Below are 20,257 nucleotides of genomic sequence, written 5' to 3' on the forward strand. Positions count from 1 at the left end.
TGCATAAACAGACATTTCAAAGACACATCAGTAGGATTGCTTCTCAGCCTTCCCAACTTTTTTCACCAAACACACTTCAGCATTAAAGATGCCCTGTATGGGCTCAGAACAGAGAGGTACACACATGTGTAAAATAGATTATTTCCATTTGAATTAAAAATGAAGAAAAACTTAGGAGCAAATTCAGACAGATTAGCTAATTGAAGAGCAACTTCTCATATTTTGACTGTTAACTCCTACTTTCTGTGATGGGATCCTTATTAGAGCTATATTTTCGTAGAAAAAATTCACACATCTCCTGTGTTGGTGATTCACCATGCAAGCTGCTGCCTCATGCTTGAACATTGACAGTGGCTGATATTCCAGAGTGTCAGCAAAAACATTTTAAAAAAAAAAGCCACAGCTCATGTTCAGCACTTAATGCTATCAGTGATGAGGAGCAGCTCCCCATCCCAAGCTTGGCAGCACCACTGGCTCTGACCCTGCCCCTCCAGGCCCAGGCAATGGCAGCTTTTATGATGGGATTGGTCTCTGACCCAGATACTGCACTGGATATTGAAGCTCTCACTTGGCTGGAGTAACTCTGACCTACTGTGCTAATAATTTTGCTGATGGGAACTAATTAAATCCCAGACAGTCTACACACTCTCTTTAACCTAGCTGTTAACAAGCTTGTAATGAAACTTCAATCAAGTCACACTGTGCCCTGGGTAAATAAGCTTGTTCACACACATGCACATGTGTCTACAGTCCTGTGGAATGAGTGAAAATAAAATAAAACCAGGGTGAAACAGACTGAAGTGCCCCGTGTTTACATACACCTCATCAGTGACCAAGATAAGGATGAGAAATGAAAGTGGCTCCATTTCTACCTCCAGGGCACTTCATGCAGGTCGAGTTAGAACAATCCCCAGGAGACCTGAATCTCACAGCTGTGTAAGTATATCCCTTCTCTGCACTAATGCACCCATGCTATGGAAACACACACTGAAATTTACCTAATTAAATACAAAAAAATAAGTTTATTATACAATCTCAATGATTTGAAGTAATTTGATATCCACAGTTACTGTTCAAACTGAATAACTTCTAAATATATTAGAAAAATGGGTGCCTAGAGTGAAGAGCTGCATATAAATTCATGTTAGAATAGACTTGGTCACTTAGATGATTCTGAAACAATGTTTGCATCTACTTAAATTTTGGTGTCACTCTGCTAACCCCCAGGACTCCCAACAGCCATGGTTAAGACTCAGAACTAAATCTAACAAAAAAAAAAATTATCTCCAAATGCTTTAGGCTGAAATACAAAAATAAAATAAAAACAGAGGAGGTGAGGGGGGCATTACCATACATGGCATAAAGTCCCAACAAACTATACAATATTCTAAGTAGGAAGGAAATTCTTGTGCACTCTGTATGCATGCATCACAAGTAATGGGCTAATGTGATCAGGTTAACAGAGAAAGCAGGAGGTAACATCACTTCTCTTCCTAAATCACTCCAAAATTCAGAATAATCAAACAGAAAATTTTTGTGGATTAGAACAATATATGTTGAAGAAAAGCATGCAAATTGATTGTTCTTCATTTATCTTTGACAATTTTGAGCTTCAGCTTAGAAGTGGTAGCCAATGCCATTTGAATGAGGCAAGTTCTGAAACAGCATAAACACTGCAGAAAATAGCTTGTTAAATTAACCAAAATATCCCATTTTAATAGATTAATATCTATCAGATTTCACTAAAGGTTTGTGTCTGGTTCTATGAAATATTAACTACATGCGCACAAATTTTATGATATAACTAAAAAATTTGATATCTTCTGTGAAAATTGAAGACAAGTCTAAAACTTGTCTTTTGCTCTAATACCTATAAACTGACAGCCTGGGTGACACTCTAAAATCTTCTATGCCACTGGTTTTCTCCACCAGACCCACCTACACTGGACGTAGACACTTGGTTACATCACGTACTTTCACCTCCGAAAAAGAGCACTAAAATTAAACAATCTTAAATCAGGCTCTTTGACCTTTTCTGATTACTAGTGTCCACTCAACCTTTCCAGAATGAATGGCAGATATCTTTGTCCAAGACAGTTTATGCAGCAATCACAGTACTTCCTCTAAGTTAGATAAATTAGGCGGTCACTTAACAGGGAGAAAGGCCAACATCAATTGCAGCAAAGGTCACTCAGTTCAGTTATCATGTACTGTATTAAATTGTCATCAGATCTGAACAGCAATTTCATCAATAACCCATCCAGCCAGAATGACTGTGAATGTTTGAAAGCAAACACCCACTCTGTGGGGGACAGAGAGCACTCAGAACAATCACATCTATCTGTAAGGCAGGGATATGGAAGGCCACAAAATAAACACCTGAAGGGACCAAAGGTTCTCATCCACCAGTTTGGGGCAAAAGAAGATTGAACACACACTAAAAAACGAATGATACACAGTACAGTCTTTCCCATAGGACTATGAATACCATCCTGTCTGCTACTACTTGAGAGTACAAACTCCTTCCTTGAATCTTTGCCTCTCAAGTTTTTTTGGGTGTTCTAACAGTCACTCTAGGAATACCCTGCTCTTTCCAGCATTCCAAAGTACCTGCTTAGTTCTGCTGGGACCTTTTCACCAGAAAAATGCAATAGAAGAAATGCTTACTGGAAACTTTAAATAAATAAATATGAATTCTTTCCAACCTCTGACATAGCAAACTGTTTTGTTATTTTGATCCAGTTACTAACAAACCTCTAAATGTCAATAAAAGCCTCTTAGCTTTTACTCTAACCAAGTCTTTACATTGTTGTGAAAAGCATTATTTCATCATTTTAATGAAATTAAAATACTTCAGTAACTCTAAAATCCAAATAAATGTGAAGCATTCAAGCATGAAAATTTTACACAATGTAACATTTGTGCATTGTATGTGTTGATATTACAAGGAAATGTAATACATGTAGCCTGATCCCATGCAGAGGTTTGTTCTTTGGTTTACTTTTTTTAAAGAGATACAATTGATTACTTCTATTTGTGCAACTTTGCAAAAAACCCAGCAAAGTTTATGCATGACCAAAGTGCCAGAAAATGCCATGCTTTTATTTTTTATATAAAGTCCCAGATTGCTAACTGAAAATACTCCTACTTTTAAACAATATTCATACTTGGATGTCTCATATTTTCAAATAAATCTCAATCTAATTTTCAGACAATCCATCCATTTGAAAACAAATATGAAAGTGAATGCCTGAGCACTTGCAGATGAAATCTATACAGTCTACTCAGGAATCTGCAAAGTAACAGCTGGTGCTACAGCTGCTACATTCAATCAGGAAAGACAAGCAATACCATATGGCATGTTTTTCTAATGCAGTTCTCAACACTGAATATCCAGGATACTATACTTAGGGGGAAGAAAGAGGGAGTTGAAATGCAACCATTACTAATAATTAGTTCAATCCATCACAAATAATTACCAAAACGATTTAACATTAATAATTCCTTACTGAGGGAAGGTTGCCCAAAAAAACAAAAAAGAAAATCTCACGTAAGCCTTGTATTTTTCATTTAGGAATCACTTAATTACTTTTCACTATGTAAAACAGTGTTATTTCTAAACACCAGGAGTAAATCTAGAAAGTATCATTTCAGGTTGCACTTTCAAGCAAGGATAGCATCAAGAGCTTTGAAGAAAGATAGATTGGTTCAGGAATTAAAATTTATGATGATTAAATTAAGGCTCATACTTGAAGGCATCAAAGTACTAAAAAGGAAACACACCTAAAAATACAGGTTTAATCAGGAAAATGTTTCTTTTCTTCCTGTTACCTAGAAACTTTGTTTTTAACAAAGAAAAAAAATACCAACTTTTTAAAAACTGTCAGAAAGAAAATTTTCTCTACACTTTTTGAGAAGAAGCTAGTTCTGGTTGACAGAGCTATGTATTTATAGAGATCATGATTTTATCTCTATATTCTGAAATGCAGTTATAACAACCTGTCACCAAATCCACTGAACTAATGGCAGAATACTCTGACACAAAGAGAACAAACACATTGTATGAAAACAACATGCTGAGAAAATAGTATTAATAGTGCTGTGAGTTTTACTTATAGCCATTGTATTGACAGCTTTAACATATGTGCTTCTCAAAAAACAAAACCAAAAAAACCCCCCACAAATCTCTTTTGCAGTTATAAGCTTGGCATATATAATCAAATAATTTTTCAATTATACTTTTGTGACTATGTAAACTCTTCAAAAATATACTCTTAGACAATTTGTTTCAAATGTTCAGAAAAAGTTAATACAAACAATAAAAATATTACATAATATGTAATTAAGTTGAAAACCCACATGAAAGAAGTTCCTTATTTAATACATTTATTGCAAAATAAAGATATCTGTTTCCTTCTTTGGGCTCAAGTACTCATCTTTTCTTAAACAAGGTTAGTTGACCTCCCTTTGAAAATCGTAAAGGGCTTCTGTGAAAAGTGGAATAAAATTGTCTTTTTCACAAATGAGGATTGTAAAGACATCAAAAGTCAAGTACAACAATCCAAAATGTCAGCAGCACTAGCTGCCTTTCACAGCAACATTTACTGTTTCAAAGAGCACTCTTGGTGACAACTTCACTGAACAGAATCCATCTGCCCCACTATTAGTCCAGAGCTAAGAATGAAGCAGATAAACACCAAACTTTCAGTCTGAGTTCACTGATTAAAGATCAAGTCTGAGACCATCTGCTGAGTTACAATAATCTGTCAGGATGTTAGAAATCCTGACACTGACAAAGAGACAGCAAAGATCTTTCTGAAGGAAACTGTATTAAGTAATTCTGTGGCATCACTACAACGTTAGAGTCATTTCCAAGAGGCTACTTAGAATCACCACAAAGTATTTAGGAATATTCTAAAAACAGAGAAGCACCAGATTATACTTGTGAAATATGTTCTTACAAGCCCATGAGTAATAATAAAATAGTCTAATAAAAGAAACTCTTAATTACACCAGGCAGAGCATAAATAATGCATTTCAAAATGCCTTATCCACTTTCCTGTTTGTAAACAAACTGCCAGTGTGAACAGCTGGATGGCACTGAAACTGCAGGCAGCCTTAGAGCTACAAGGATGCTTATACATTTGTTACATCCCTGCAGCTGAAGGATTGTTTACTTTCCAAACTGTACTGAAAAGCTACGTAAGGATACCAAATTGGAAAAGTAAAGTCATCTGAGTACTTCACAAAAACAAAGGCTGACCAAAATTATCAAAAAATAATGACTTAATTACTAATTCATCAAAAGGCATTGCACAAGCATGACCTTTAAAATCAAAATGGGTGTTGCTTCTGTGCTGCTGGGATCAATTTCTGTATCTTTACCAGCAGACTGATGCATTATTATCAAGGCAGATAAAAGCAGCAGCTTGGAATCATTCTGAACTGCCTGACTCATAAATGGCTACCATGAAGTAAATTTCAATTTGAAAGCTTTTCCATTATGAAGGTTTTTAAACAACTTGTTCTCATTTTGAAACTCCTCTTGAAACCAGTTATTTTTAAACCCACACAGCATTCTCTGCTTTGGAAACAGAATAGCTGTGAAAAGCTTATTTAGACACAAAATCATTGCCAACTGCCAAGCCATGGGTACTCATTTACCAGATTTTAAAATTATGGGTATTATACTTGAAAAATTTAATTCACAGAGACTTCTTTGTTATTGCAAGGAGTAAATTCCTTTTCACCTACACTGCATTGAAATTTGATTTTTTTTTTTTTTTCCTACAAATCCAAAGCACCTCAGAGGTGGTAAGAACCACATGAGTAAGTAGCATTTTTCATTACTTCAATTCCATAGAAGATTTTTCTTGGTAGAAGCAAAAAGGAGACAAATGGGCTGTGCACATAAATCAGAAGAACTAAATAAGATCTTGAACCATTAACTACAAATGTACAGTAGCTATAAGAATTATCAAAAATCTGCATTAATCTTCCCTCTCACCTAAAAAAATACACCCTTCCTTACAACTGAAAATTTTAAAGGATGCTAGAATATCTTATGTTAATCTAAAACTCAAATATTTGTTTTCTTACCAAGTCTGCTTGAAAAAGCTACATTGGCATTATGCATGCCTGTTATAGATTCTAACAGGCACCCACATTCCTGAAGGATAAGGGAGTTACCTTTTGTAAAAATTATTCTAAACCAAGAGGAAACACTGTCACCTAACTCCATTCTTCCAGCTCCTTCTGATTCAAGGATTAGGTGTTATTCCATAACTAAGGCATACTTGCTAAGCTACCTAATAGCCAAGAATCTTCTGAAAAGGGAATAAGATCAAGACACACCTCATAGCCTTTTTTTTTTTTAAGTAGATTTTAACATGGTTGTTTAAACACAAGAAAATTGGCACTGAGAATTTTGTCTGATTGTATATTGTGTCAGCAACACCAAGACACATTCCTTTAAATGAAATTGAAAAAAAAATATAAGTAAAGTGCATGAGCTTCTGAAGAGTCAGATGTAATTTCAACAAGACAGAAGAAAGTTTTAGCATGCCTCCATAATGGGGAAAGCCCCATCATTGTGATCTATATTAAAATTTAATGGATGTAACAAAGGAAGTCTCAGTGTATTGAGTTGCATGAAGAAAGTGATACTACAAAATGCATATTAAAGAAGATTAATTTTTATTTTAAAAATATAAATTAAAATGCAAAAAGAAAACATCTAGAAATGTTTCATGGAGACTATTTCCTCCTTTACTATCCCATAAAAATGATGAGCACTTGTACTTTTACCTTGAGACATGACATTAAATTCACAGGAGACAAATGTATATTAGGTTGGACCAAGAAATTTTATCTTCCCAATGGAAAAATCAAACATATGCACATTGTTATTCCAACAGTTAGTTAGCTAAACAAAACTTCCTCCTAGAAAGATTCAAATTTACCTCTCTCTTGACTGTGATAAAAAGAAAAAAATTCACACAGTTGTTGAATGAAATGGAATTAGGTAAAAAGCAAAAATTCCTGTTTACAGATAGTATAGGTATGTGTCATATTTTGTTTATTAAGCTTACACTAAAAGTTTCTCACTTTCTTAGGAAGTGAGGAAAAAGTTGTGATCTCTCAATGTCATAGACTGGATGATATCATGAGTATCACATGTGACAAGGTGGCTCATACCCTGGGAAATAGAGCACAGCAAACCACTGACAGCTTTATCAATTTCCTTATCTGGCATTCCAGGTTATCTCTGAGGCCGCAGGCTCTGGAGAACAGCAGCCTCCTGAAGCACCAAATGTCTCCACAGAGAGTAGCTGAATATTAAATCCACTTTTGCCATCATGATGTGCCTGATATTCAGGGCTGGTAACTTATAGAGATCTAGAATATCATTAACAAAAGCACCCAACTGGTTCAAGCTTTGTCTTCTTATTTCAATTCAACTTTGATAAAATTTTTTAGGTGTTGACAGCATGAGATAAATAGGACCATCTTCATGGTTCATCTTTCTCTTTGGAAGTAGATTAACACAACATGACAAAAAGGATGAACCACTATTTCTTGATGCAGGTAGAGGCCTGTGGCAGTACAAACAGGTTTCTTGTCCAGAATGCTGAGCAGTTATTGAACAGGCAGCTGGAACAGACCCAGGTCACAGCAACAAACCTCTCATAGAGCATCCAACAGCCCGCTGAAACAAAAGAAGGGGAGGATATGGAAGTGCTAATACAAGCCATGTAAAAGCTGGGATGAGGACCTAAAAACTATCATATGTACCAAAACAATAATCAGAGATGATATATCTGAAAAATTAGTAAAACATCTGTGTTATACCAAAACCTGTGTTTTAAAGAATTATTTAAAACGTTTCATTTCTCATCTATCTGTACTTGACATAGAGTTCAATATATTTAAGAAAACAATGCATATCATATCAAACTTATGGCAACTCAGATATCAGAGGAAAATGTCCACATTTTAGTTTTTGACTTTTCTGTTTGTGTGCGTTGTTTTATTCTCCTTGGTTGTTATATTGCTTTTCTTTACTAATAGGTTCTGCATGAAAAAGCTTCCATGTGCTTCATAACTTTATTAAATAAGTGATTAGGAGTAAACTCAGTGAGTGGAAAGTGTCTGTATTTGGGCAATGATCACATTTCAGAAGGAAGTAATTCTCAGCCTGAGGTTGGAAGTCACATTAAACCAATTAGAGTAACCATTATGTAAATAGCAGGTCCTGTGCTGCTTGGCACAGCACTAATCAGTGGATTTATCAGGAAAGATTAGACTTCATGAAGCACAGTTCAGCTAAGTCATAGCTGAGGGGCATGACAACTGACAAACAGTCCACTGGAGTCATCTAGCCATGAAGGTAAAAAGGATTAAAAAAAAAAAAAAAAAGCAAACTAGCTATAGTGCAGCATACAGACAATAGTGCAGCCTTTCTATTACAGTCATAGAAACTCTACTGCTTAAAATATTTAGAATAAATGGAAAGCAGAAATTGGGAAAGACATGGCAGTTTGGGAAGAAAGAAAAGAAAAGGGGTTAATTATTCAGCCTCATTAAATTTTTCATCAGAAGCAGCAAACTATCATAGCTTGAGCATTTTCTTTTTCATTAGAGTGCTTTTTAATATTGACATCCAACCAATTATGTTCAAACTAATTCCCAGAATGCTGTGAGACTGTAGCTACTTTCAGAAGTTTTTCCACATTAATGATCTGTATTATTTTTTCATTAGGAGCTCCAGCGTGCTCTGAGACATACAAAGTGGGGAACAGAAAACCACCCTGAATAGAACATATTCTCCAAAAAGTCTTTGGCTTTCTTAATGAATTTCTCTCTTCAGGGAGTCTTCTTCATCTTTACTTTAAAAATTCAAAACCAAAAGCAGCACTTCTACTTCAAGTGGACTCCACTTTATAACCAATTGCAGCAAAATTTGTGAACTCTGTGCCTCAGCTCCAGACACAGGTGAAGCGACAGAACACAAAATATTTATACTTTTTTTTTAATTGACAGGATATCTTCTATGGTCCGCATTCCAATTTATATATTTGGGGTTGTTTCATTTTTTTAGATATGCCTGACTAGATTAAACTACTTTAATAACATTCTGAAGATTTAATAAGCCTTAGCTAATGACAGCTTGTTTCTTTTTTACATACTCTCAATGAAAAAAAAAAACAGTTAACAAAAAGGCATTGTATTATCTGATTCATTATACAGCAAGCAGGGCATCTTTTTTATGGCTTCTTAATGTATTTTGTCTTTTCTTTCCAAAATAACTCTCTTTGGTAATATTTGCATAAAATGTGATGAATGTCTGTCCTAAAGGGGAGTGAAATTGCAACACAGAATTGCATTAGCAACTAATATAGGCATGACAAGACTGAAAACTAATTATTTATTCTTCCTTTTAACATTTTTTCTTTCATTAAATTGCACCTTTTCTTCATCTCACCTTCTCCTTACACCCATATGTTTATCAAAAACACCTGCCTCTAGTTGTGTTACTTATCACTCTCATGGGTCTATATACAGAATGCATTCCATACATAGATTAATAATAACAAATAATGATGATAATAAACAAGTTTCATTATAGCAGTGTGTTATACTGTCTGAGAAACAACATACTTGGAAGGACATGGGCTTATATACTGAAAAGGGCCTTTAATGAACTAAACCTGCAAATTCACAAGGCACATACGTATCTTTTACAAAAGTTGTGTAAGTTACTTTACAAGAAAATTATCCACCATTTTTCATAAAATGGCTTACACCAAATAATAGCATCAATATGTGAAGAGCAACAACATGTCATTTCCTCTAAGACACAGGTTCACTGGTTTGTCTCTTTCTAGTCTCAAAATAATACTCTTATCAGTATGAGAAAACCTATTTCTTAAATGAGAGTGATGGGGACATTATGTAAGCAACAGATTGTTGTTTAAAGAGACTTTTTTCTTCATGCATGGCAGTAATTTTTAGTTCACTGAATTGTCACTCCATTTCTATCCATCAATTTCTTCTTATATGTGAGGCTTCAGCAAAATATACCTATTTTAAATACCTACTTCTGCTTCCAAAAAGTAAACTCTTTACTGCCCAATTTTGGCTTCTGTGGACTCTGACCCTTAAACACTATTACTTTCCTGTTAAGAGAGAAACTAAGCAGTATACTGTTCAGAAGAAACTATGAAGCATGTAATCTAGAAAATTCAGAGACTTCAAGAGAAGGCATTCACTATATCATATCTTCAGAGCAATAAAATGAACTTCTTGCAGAGTTAAGATAAAAAAAGGCAAAAAAGTGATACTACCTCAAAACACAAGTTGTACTATAGTTTTACAACAAACTCACTATTTTAAATTTACTCTCATCACATGTATTTGGCAGTATACCTGGTTGAATAGCTCAAATCTGTACTGTGACAAAAGGACCAAGACTCAGTTATAATCAGTACATGTGCTCATCACCTGGATTTCCTCCATAAAGCTTTTAAAGTATATTTAACACAGAGGGTAAGAAAATACAAATCACCTATAGAAATCTGTCATGAAATGCATTTTGTGAAGTTCCAGAGAACTCAGCACAGACAGTAACATTCTCCTGCAGCTCCCTACAAACATATGAAGTACAGCACAGAAAATAACCTGAATTTCCTGCCTTTATGGTTCAGGTACCCAAACTACTCCCAAGGTGCTGACATCCATACATCAAGATGAAATATGGAGAGTCATGAGTCATTCATCCATGTCAAGTTAAAGACTACAAATCTTCCTTGCATGCTCTGTCACTTCATCACACTTCCTCCTCTTCCTTTCATTATCTCCTGCATGGCACCAAGAAGACCTTACAGGAACAAGTCAGTCTTTCCAATGCTGCCATCTAAAAAGCAATGCTGACTGTGAACTTCATTTAGGATTACAAATACAAACAAATAAACAAGCAAAAAAAAAAAAGAAAAGACATTTCAATGACAGCCTTAAAAGTATACCTCTTAAAAATAGTAAGCTCAGCAGCCATGAAGGTGGAATTGCTATAAAGGAATTAGTGGTATAGAGTAAATAGACTTCTTATTAGATATGACCTCTAATTCAAGCTGTGCCACTGTTCAGGAAGAAGATGACTTGGATAATCTATTTTTTTTTAATACTTCTATTGGACCCATACAGCATTGTTCAACAATGCCTTTAGACCATCACATACATATTATATATGCAAGCATGCACATAGAGCTATATATGGCCTGAAAATAGCTTCCAGACTGATTCATTAGAAAAATCATGTTAGTTTAAAAAGTCTGTATCTGTTCATACAAGAATTTGCCCCCTCTCTCAGCCCCCTGAGTTTTTCAATCTCACAGTATATTTTAAATATTTGATTTCAACATTGAAAAACAACCCAAAACCTAAACCTTCTGGTTGCTTACCCCCTGCTTTTCATATTTGAATTCTCCATTCATGTTAACTTCTTTCTTCCTTTCTCTCAAGTGTCCTGGTCTTCTCCACTACATCCATTGTTGCTTGCATATGTCACGTACTACAAGTGTGCTAGAGCACTGGTACCTTGGGAACTGCCTAATAACTGTATCAAGACTCAAAGTTTCTTCTGTTTGGTTTTTGCACAGACCTATAGAAAACTATATTCATGTAAATGGCACTTTACAGACAAGCAGATTCCCAGAGTCACCTCTGCAAACCACGTGCAGAGCTGACACTGGATTCAAGATCCAGCCTCTTTACCAGCATATAATATAACTTTTGCAAATAAGTTTTATGTTTGCTGTTGCAAGATGTAGCAGTCTTATGACTACTTTAATGGGTTTTTTCCCTTCTTGCTTCACCTTCTGCCTGTAATCCAGGAATTATTTTGACTGAAAACCACAGGAAAATTAAATCAAGCAAAAAATTCCTCACGTGTATTTGTTTAAACCAGCAGCAGAACACTGCAAAGCAAGCAAAATTTTACACAACACAGGTGATCCTTTAGGATTATCAAACACATTCATATAAAATTCAAAACAAGAGTTTTGCTACTTACAAGAAGAAGGCATTACTGCTATATCTGTGAATGCAGAAATGCTAAGTAACTTCTACAAACATGCCTCTTCTCTCAATATCTTCTCCCAACAATGCATTTTGGAACTACCACACAGAGAATCAGCTTTCCAAGGTTTTTTATGATGTTATTATGAAAATAATTCTCTCCTCTAGTATCCTCTAGCATGGCATCTTGATATCAGCTATTTGAACTACTTGATGTCATTTGGATTCTCCTTTAGAATGTTAATAAATTATCTTCAGATCTTTGTAAACAGCATCTTTAGCAAGTCATAATTATGTTGTTTTGTATAAAGCTGTGGAATATAGGAATACCAGCAAATGAAGATAATTCAATTGTGCTAGGCATTATACAAACACAAGTCATTATAAAACAATCTCTCTTTGTTCTGTTCTCTATTTCTCTAATGGCTCAGTGGTAAAATAGCTATTCCCCAGCACACATAAGGAGAGTTACACTATTGTTCACCAATAAAACATTTCATTTTGCATAATACAAGAGGTAGAAAGTAATAATGTCTCTCATTAAGAAATTTCTTAATAGATTAGTGGATGTCATCAATCTTAAAAATGTTTGTCTCACTACATCAGAAACCCTTTCTAATGAGTACCCTCAAAATCACTTAATATAGTAACACTGCAAGGAATGGTCATACAATCTCTTTCCCCTCAAAACACCTATGGAAATCTCTTACTGGTATTTGGACATTGGAAAGCTTACTTTCTTGCAACATCATTCACAAGGGATCACACATAAACCTCCACCTGAGCCATTCAATAAGACCTGCATCTCATGGCCCTCCTCCCCTGAATCCATGCAAACACACCAGATTCTCCTTCTCTGTTCCACAGACATGAAATGCCAAAAGACTCTTGGCAATGCTCACAAAGTACAGAAAGCAATTTAAAAACCTCCCGCTATTGTGGTCTACTGACGACTTTGAGCAATGTCAGCAGCACCAAAAATCAGAGTGCTAATTAATGCTGAGAACGTGCTGATTGCTACAATAAATGGCTGATGGATTTTGTTTGAAATTCCAGACACTGATAAGTTTAACACTGTACAGCACTCATATGAAAATTGTAAGCATTGGGATTTCCTAGGGGAGAATATTTTGTGCTAGCAGTAACAAAAGTGCTTGCTTTAACTTTTATTTGACCAAGTTTTAATATCCACATAGTACAGTTATTTAAATTGTGATTACTTAGGAAAACTTTTACCCAATAATATCAATTTTTAGGATTTCTCTACATGGTTCTCTCTTCTAATTGTTCCATTACTTTAGTGACTCCATATATTTTTTCTGCCTTACTAGACAGAAACAGACATAAGAAGAAAGAAGCAGCCATAAATAGAACCCAAGCCAGTGCTACTGCTGCCTCCCACTGTGGGCTCTGTCAGCCCATCACCTTCTCTGTGGTGCTACACAAACCCACCAGATCTTAAACTTCTGTCACCGAGAATTTAAACATCTCTCTGCCCACTTAAGGAACCCACCACTCTTTTCAGCTTCACTAGTCTATGAAAGAGAAACAGATTTTGACCAGACATGTATCCAGGAAAAGGGTCTTTCTGCCCTGTTACAAAGAGAGGACTTGTTTTTGAAGAGACCACAGAAGAATAGAAGAAAAAAAGACACATGAATCCAGGACGTTTCAATAAACAAGATAAATATATGTATTTTCCTTTACCCCAGAAATTACTTACAATACCAAGTTTAATTTAATTATACCATAGAAAAATTTAACTCCAAATATTGATTCTTACTTTTCTTTGATAATACTGTACATTCTCTTATGGGAATTGGGCTTTCTGTTAAATCTGGAGTTTTTGTGTTATAAGATACACACTTCTGTTATCTGAAGAGCTCAGTGGACACGAAGGATAAAAAATGACATCAAGTGAAATAGGGAACTGTAAAGTTAAACCCTGGTCTACAAGGTAATAAAAAACCTGAATTAATTTAAGACTGGATCCCAGCCCGCAGAATAAAACCCATAGCTTTTGAGGCAGTCTCCTATTCCAGCATCCCTATGAGCTGAGGGATTGAGCTGATCCAGTTAGCATAAGCACTTCAGGGCACTTGCTAAAAACAATCTGGACATCCTCTGCTACCAGTACAACATTACCAACTGCCATTTTTGACTTTTCTGACAGCTTCAAAATGCCATCCTCCAAGTGAAATCAACCATTACCCTAGCATATAGTACTTGTTTATCTTAGGCTGATAGGTTTACACTATCAGCCACACTTTTCTATTTTCCTACTTCAAATATGGCAAAGTAGACGCATAAGAAAAAGAATTTCACAGCACAACATTTTTATCCAAACATTTAAATATTTACTTTGATTTTGTTAAATAAAGACAGAATACTAAATAACATTTATAAATAATTTCCTTAAAGAACCCATTCTCTGCATCTCTGCCAAATATTCTGTTGCCAGGCTGCACTACAAGTCTTTTGCATTAATCAAAGACTTAATGCATGCTTTGCAAAATTTCTTTTGAATAAAATATTTGAAAGGATATTTTATAAATGAGGGCAAAGAGCAACAGTGATGAACATGCCTAATGAAAATGAATACATCCTTATTCAAGACCCAGATAGACAAGCCCTATTTGACTACAAAAAATCAGATTTAACTGGGAGATGACAGCAAAGAGTGTGGTTGCTTAGATGCACATAACAGAGTGTAATAAAAGTGATAAATTCTAATTAATATGAATTTATGCAGTGTATGTGTAACCAACACTTAATCAGATTCTATCCTGGAGGATCATTTATATTTAGCAGTAATGTTTCTTTAGCACATTTTGCTTGAATAGTTTTTATTCTTTGAAAAGGTGATGAAATACAGTTTTTCTTAATATTCTTTTTATCTTAGTCTGTAGCTGAAGACCAGAGAATCAAAAAGATGAATCCCCAAAAACACCTTTTGCAATCAATGACAGTTTAAAAACCTTAACAGACCTCTCTTCTCAAGGATATGCAGGCACCAGCTGAAGTTCACCATAACTAGGGCTTAATTTTCCCTTGAAGAGGTCCTCACTGCCCTCTTTCATCATCATATGTGAATTCCCTTCTTGACAGTTAGGCCTCAAGATAAAACATCTTCTTCTCATTTACCATTTTCCTTAGCATCTAATCCTCCTCTTCAGATCATTTCTTCATAATCTCTTTAAAATCAGGAGTTTCCTAGTTACTGACACAGGCTTTTCTGTCTTCAGTCTCAAGGTACAATTACTGCAAGGAGTCTTTACTCAGGTTTTAAAAACAAACAACAAAAACCAACAACAACAACAACAAAAACTCAAAAACCAGACAAAAAAAAAACCCTCTCCCCCCAAAACAGAGAAATACTGGAACAAATGGGGGAGTTTCACCTATGTAATGGAACAGCTCCAACAGGATGACACAGCCCTTGAAAGGCTTGCTTTAATCAGAGGTTTGGTTAGGTAATTTTTCTCTCTCCCTCTTCCCTTCTGATAATGCCTGTCAGTGTGCATTTAGGTCCAATTTGAAATGCCTGCTGGATTGCCAGTCCTAGGAAGGACTTCTGTCCTCCTCAGGCATTAATATGAGATAGGAACACTCCGTGCAGTGAAAATAGGACAGTCCTAGGGTCATACACAGGGAAAATAAAATAGACTTTTTATTCTGTGATTTTATGGATTTTAGGCAACAAAGATGTTAGAAGAGGAATTTCAGAACTGCTGGAAATTCCACTTTTCGAACCAAACTATTTTTAAGCTAGATTTGGCCATTAGAATGTAAAACCTGACAGGGATGCAATGGTACAGATGTTGTATTTGTTGCTCTCTGTGGGTAAGTAGGAAACCAACAGGCTGAAAATCAGAAGAGTATTGAGACCCAAGTTCATATCAAGCAGTGAAGGGTGATTTGGTTACAAGAGCTCAAAGTAACACCTTGAAACAGAAAACATTTGTTTATAGGCTATTGAACTTCCAATGCAATGGAATAAGAATAAATGATATACAGATGCTGTTGCCTGAAAAAGATCAAAAAGTGATTAAAAAGAGCTCTTACCTGCAGAGGTTGCAACACCCCTCTGGCCCTAGTGGAAACACCTGGCCCCCTGTTTCACTCCAGGCCTCCACTACCCCTAAAGTACCAATGATATTCTGTATGTTGCCTACACACATATTATTGCCTTTCCTCTAATTCTTGACTGCATCAAAGGTTGAGCAAGTTATCATCTAAGGACCAATTCTCATCTAGGAGACACAGCATAAGCAGGAAAACATAGATACTTAATTTTTCTCTTCAGGAAACAATGCCTTTTTCCTCTTTCCACTTTAATTTTAAAACAGCACTTTTATCCACAAAAAGCCTAATCAAATTTTACCCTTGTTAAAAAGAAAGGAAAACTTCCAACTGCAATTGTTATACCAAAGACCAAGTCTTGGTAACAACAGTAGCAGACACTTAAAATAATTCTGCAGAGCTACATCTGTCTGCACTGTCTGAGATCTGATCAAGTCTTTAAAACAAATAATAATGGAAAAGGCACTGCCTCCTGGATTTTTTTTTTCTTATGACTTCTTTTGTTACAGAGATATTAATCCAATGCTGCATCTTCCACTTCAAAGGTGTAATGTGCACTACTTCAAGCTGTTGGAAGATGCAATTTTAATGAGATCAAATCTTGCTGACTTTGTGCATTCTTCAGTAATTAATCAGCATATAATTTATATATCATATATATATATATATATATATTACTAACTGTAAGCAGCCACCACACCCACACTCAGCACATCACAGATAAGCGTGTGAATTCATTCGACAAAAACATATGAAGGAGATGGTAGAAAGAAGTAAAAGAGACTTCTGATGGGGCAAGAAGCACCTAAGCTTAGTCAGTTGTGTAAAGGAATGGTAAATATATGTCCTGCAGGATGACATGACAGGCTAAGAAAAGTATGCATCTCCATGTAAAGGGAAAAAAGTGAAAACTTGATGGGTGTCTTCATTTAGGAATCAGCAGTCATCACACTGTGCTATGCAAAACTTACAGATACAACAACATCTGAGCCCATGGTGGGCTCAAGACCCTAAGGTGTCTTTGAATATGAAAATCAGAGAATGGGTGAGGCTGGAAGGGACCACAGTGGGTCATGTGGTCCAACCTCCCCACCTAAACAGGGTCATCCCAGAGCACACAGGACAGGATTGCACACAGACAGTTCTTGAACATCTCCAGTGAGGGAGACTTCACAGCCCCTCTGGACAGTCTGTTCCTGTGTATGGTCACCTGCAGAGTAAAGAAATTCCTCCTCATATTCAGATGGAACTCCCTGTGCATCAGTTTCTGCCCATTGCCTCTTGTTTTATTGCTTGGCAACACTGAGAAGAGCCGTATTCCAGTCTTGACTACTCCCCTTCAGATTAAACTCAATAATATCCAGCAAAATTCTAAAGCAATGAGTAAAAGTTAAAGTAGAATAAAAATGGCATTTGAGAAACTCCCAGAAGTTCAGTGTAGCAGTGTAGAACTTCAAGCAAACAGCTGCTCATTGCAAATGAAATCAGTTAAATCAGAGAAAGGAAATTACTCATGAACAAAACATGCCATTAAACATCTTTTCAACATAAATAGCTCAACACTTGGCAGTCTGTGTCAGCCCCACACCAATATAATCACCAGTCCCCAGTTTCACGGCTTCTCTTCCATGAGTGGCTAAAAGCTGCTGCTGTCTAGCTCAGATCATCAACAAATCCACACCATGACTCAGCTCTGGGAATCTTGCTGTTTCATCACTTTGCTTTAGTTAATGTTAAAAAGCCAAGACGGCTTTCCCAGTGACCACACAAAATGAAGCAGCTGTGTATTTGTAATCGAATAAAATGCATACACCAGGTCCTCACAGAATGGAATGAGAAAGTTTGGTGAGAAACCTAGTTTAATCACTTGAAGCTCTAATCAACTAAGCTTATTTAAATGCCATTCAAAACTCTCAAGGTCCATTAAACACACCAGAATACCAAATACCCATTCTCTCAAGAGATCAAAAAATGTTAAAAAAGCCAAAATTTCAAAGCCGTTTCAGCTGGAGAAGTAAAAATGACTCAGGGATGGCACCCATATCACAGGATGGGTGGAGATTAGAAGGGACCTCTGGAGATAAATTTTAGCTCAACCTGCCTGCTCAAAGGAGATTATTCACAACATTGTAGATGCTGAACCAAAGATAACTAAACCTCCAAATGGTTAAACTGAGTATTGCAATAACCTCAGATTTTTATGGTAGCAGACAGGAAGATGGTAGTAAACAGGAAATCAGGTCCTCTGAGAGCTTTTCATGGATTGAAAGCAAACACTTGAAATTTGAATTAGAACCCTCCTCCCCTCTTTCCAACAAAACAATAACAAAAACCTTTCAAACCCCATAAACATAAGAAAAAAAAAAAAAGGAAATTATTATTATATAAAACAAAGCATGCCTCAACTCAAACCTCATAATCATTGCAGATTATTGCCAAGGGCATCCTTAAGAAAACATAATGCAGTAAAGCAGTATAGAAGACACAGAGCAGTCATTATTTCAAAAACCTTTAGAAAGAAAAACAAGAGAGATACAAGTCACGAACAGCACTTAGAAAAGCTGATGACAGGCTAAATTCAATACAAAAATAGCATGGTTCTCAAAAAATGGACATAAGAGGTCCCAAAAGGCCTATAATCAAGCTAATTGCCTTGACAAAGTCTCAGCCACATTGTCCTGACCTCTCTCATTCACAGAAGGAGAAGGAAAATATCATTTGAAGTGCATGAGCTCACTACTGTTCTGTTCTTCTCTCTGATACTTTAGCTGAACTCTGTACATCCCATACCACATGTCACTTCAGACCACTGACCAGCAATTCTTCCTAGATCCTCCCGCAACTGGAGAGAGGGAAAACAAAAGAATTCAACACACAGCTAAGAAAAAGAGCGCAAAAATTTAATTTGGAGCCAACCACAGATGCGGTGTCTTATTCATTGCATCTTGCCTTTCATCATCTGAAAAGAGCCACTCTTGTTTTTCATTACTTGTTTTTCATCCTGTTTCCATTTCATCACTGATGTTATGGCTGCAATATTTCTTACTGTAGGCAAAACAGGCGAGAGATGTCACAGAAGAAAAGATGAAGGGAAGCGCTAGCTCTTCATCAGGCAAAGTAATTGGATCATACCTGTCCTACACAAAAGTTTCTTAAAAGCAGTCTTTGCTAGGAAGGGAGAAACGGGGGGAAGACAAAAGCCAAGGCAGGTTCCTTGGTGCTGGTTTATCAGACATGACTTCAGAGCACGTGTACTATGTGCAAAGTAAGTGGAGTTAAGTCCATAGCAAATTGATTGCACGTGCTCTTAAGTAGTAGTTCACTAGAATTATTATTATCCTCAAACTATGTTACTGTTTTAACATTTTTAAATACAATCCATTACACTGTTAAATGGAGACATAATAAAATGCTGGAGAGTTTATTCTGCTGATGCCTAGCAACTTAGGGTAAATGTGAAATGCTTTATGAGAATGTTGTATTATTACTGTGCCTTTCCATAAACCTGTACATATATATCATCTCTTTTTAAGTGTCTGTTGAACATTTACAGATCTGTAATGGAACTGTAAAATGTTTTTAATTTGTCAACAATTTAAAGGGGAAAAAAGGTCACTGTCATTGTGTAACCCATCTTGCAGTCAGAAGTGAAAGTTGCAAAGGATTTTCCCTTCTTCAGATTTCTCTTTCTAGTGTTATTGGAAAGCTTGTCTTCTTGTTTAAATGAATTTCCTTTTAATCTCCTCTCTGAGCAGCTGGATAGATGGAGCCTCTTAAAAAATTCAGGATATCACTGTAATTGTAAATTGATCTGCTTCTGTTGCAGAAAGCAGTGTCCCTCCATCTAGGAAAGAGACTGTCTTCTCCAAGTTATTTTTCAGACAAATGATTAATTTGCAGTCTCTCCTATTATTGTATTATCCTTTAATGAAAAGCCACTTTTTAAACAAATCTACTACTTTTTGGATTGTTTTGTTCCTGGCAACATACAGGAAAGGAAGCTAACTGCCAAAGCCAATGTGAAATATTTCCCAGTCAGAAATTTTTAAATTTCCTAAATGAGAGTTTGAGTCTACTTAGATATGAACTACAACTGTAT

General features: G+C 35.9%; 1 protein-coding gene across 1 annotated transcript in view; it reads right to left on the reverse strand.

The window, feature by feature from the left end:
* Positions 1-20,257, reverse strand: part of THSD7A (thrombospondin type 1 domain containing 7A) — a 266,296-nt gene that overhangs the window by 168,342 nt on the left and 77,697 nt on the right. The gene's annotated exons all lie outside the window — the stretch shown is intronic.

Source organism: Haemorhous mexicanus, chromosome 1 (assembly GCF_027477595.1).
Source record: "Haemorhous mexicanus isolate bHaeMex1 chromosome 1, bHaeMex1.pri, whole genome shotgun sequence".
Classification (NCBI taxonomy): Eukaryota; Metazoa; Chordata; class Aves; order Passeriformes; family Fringillidae; genus Haemorhous; species Haemorhous mexicanus.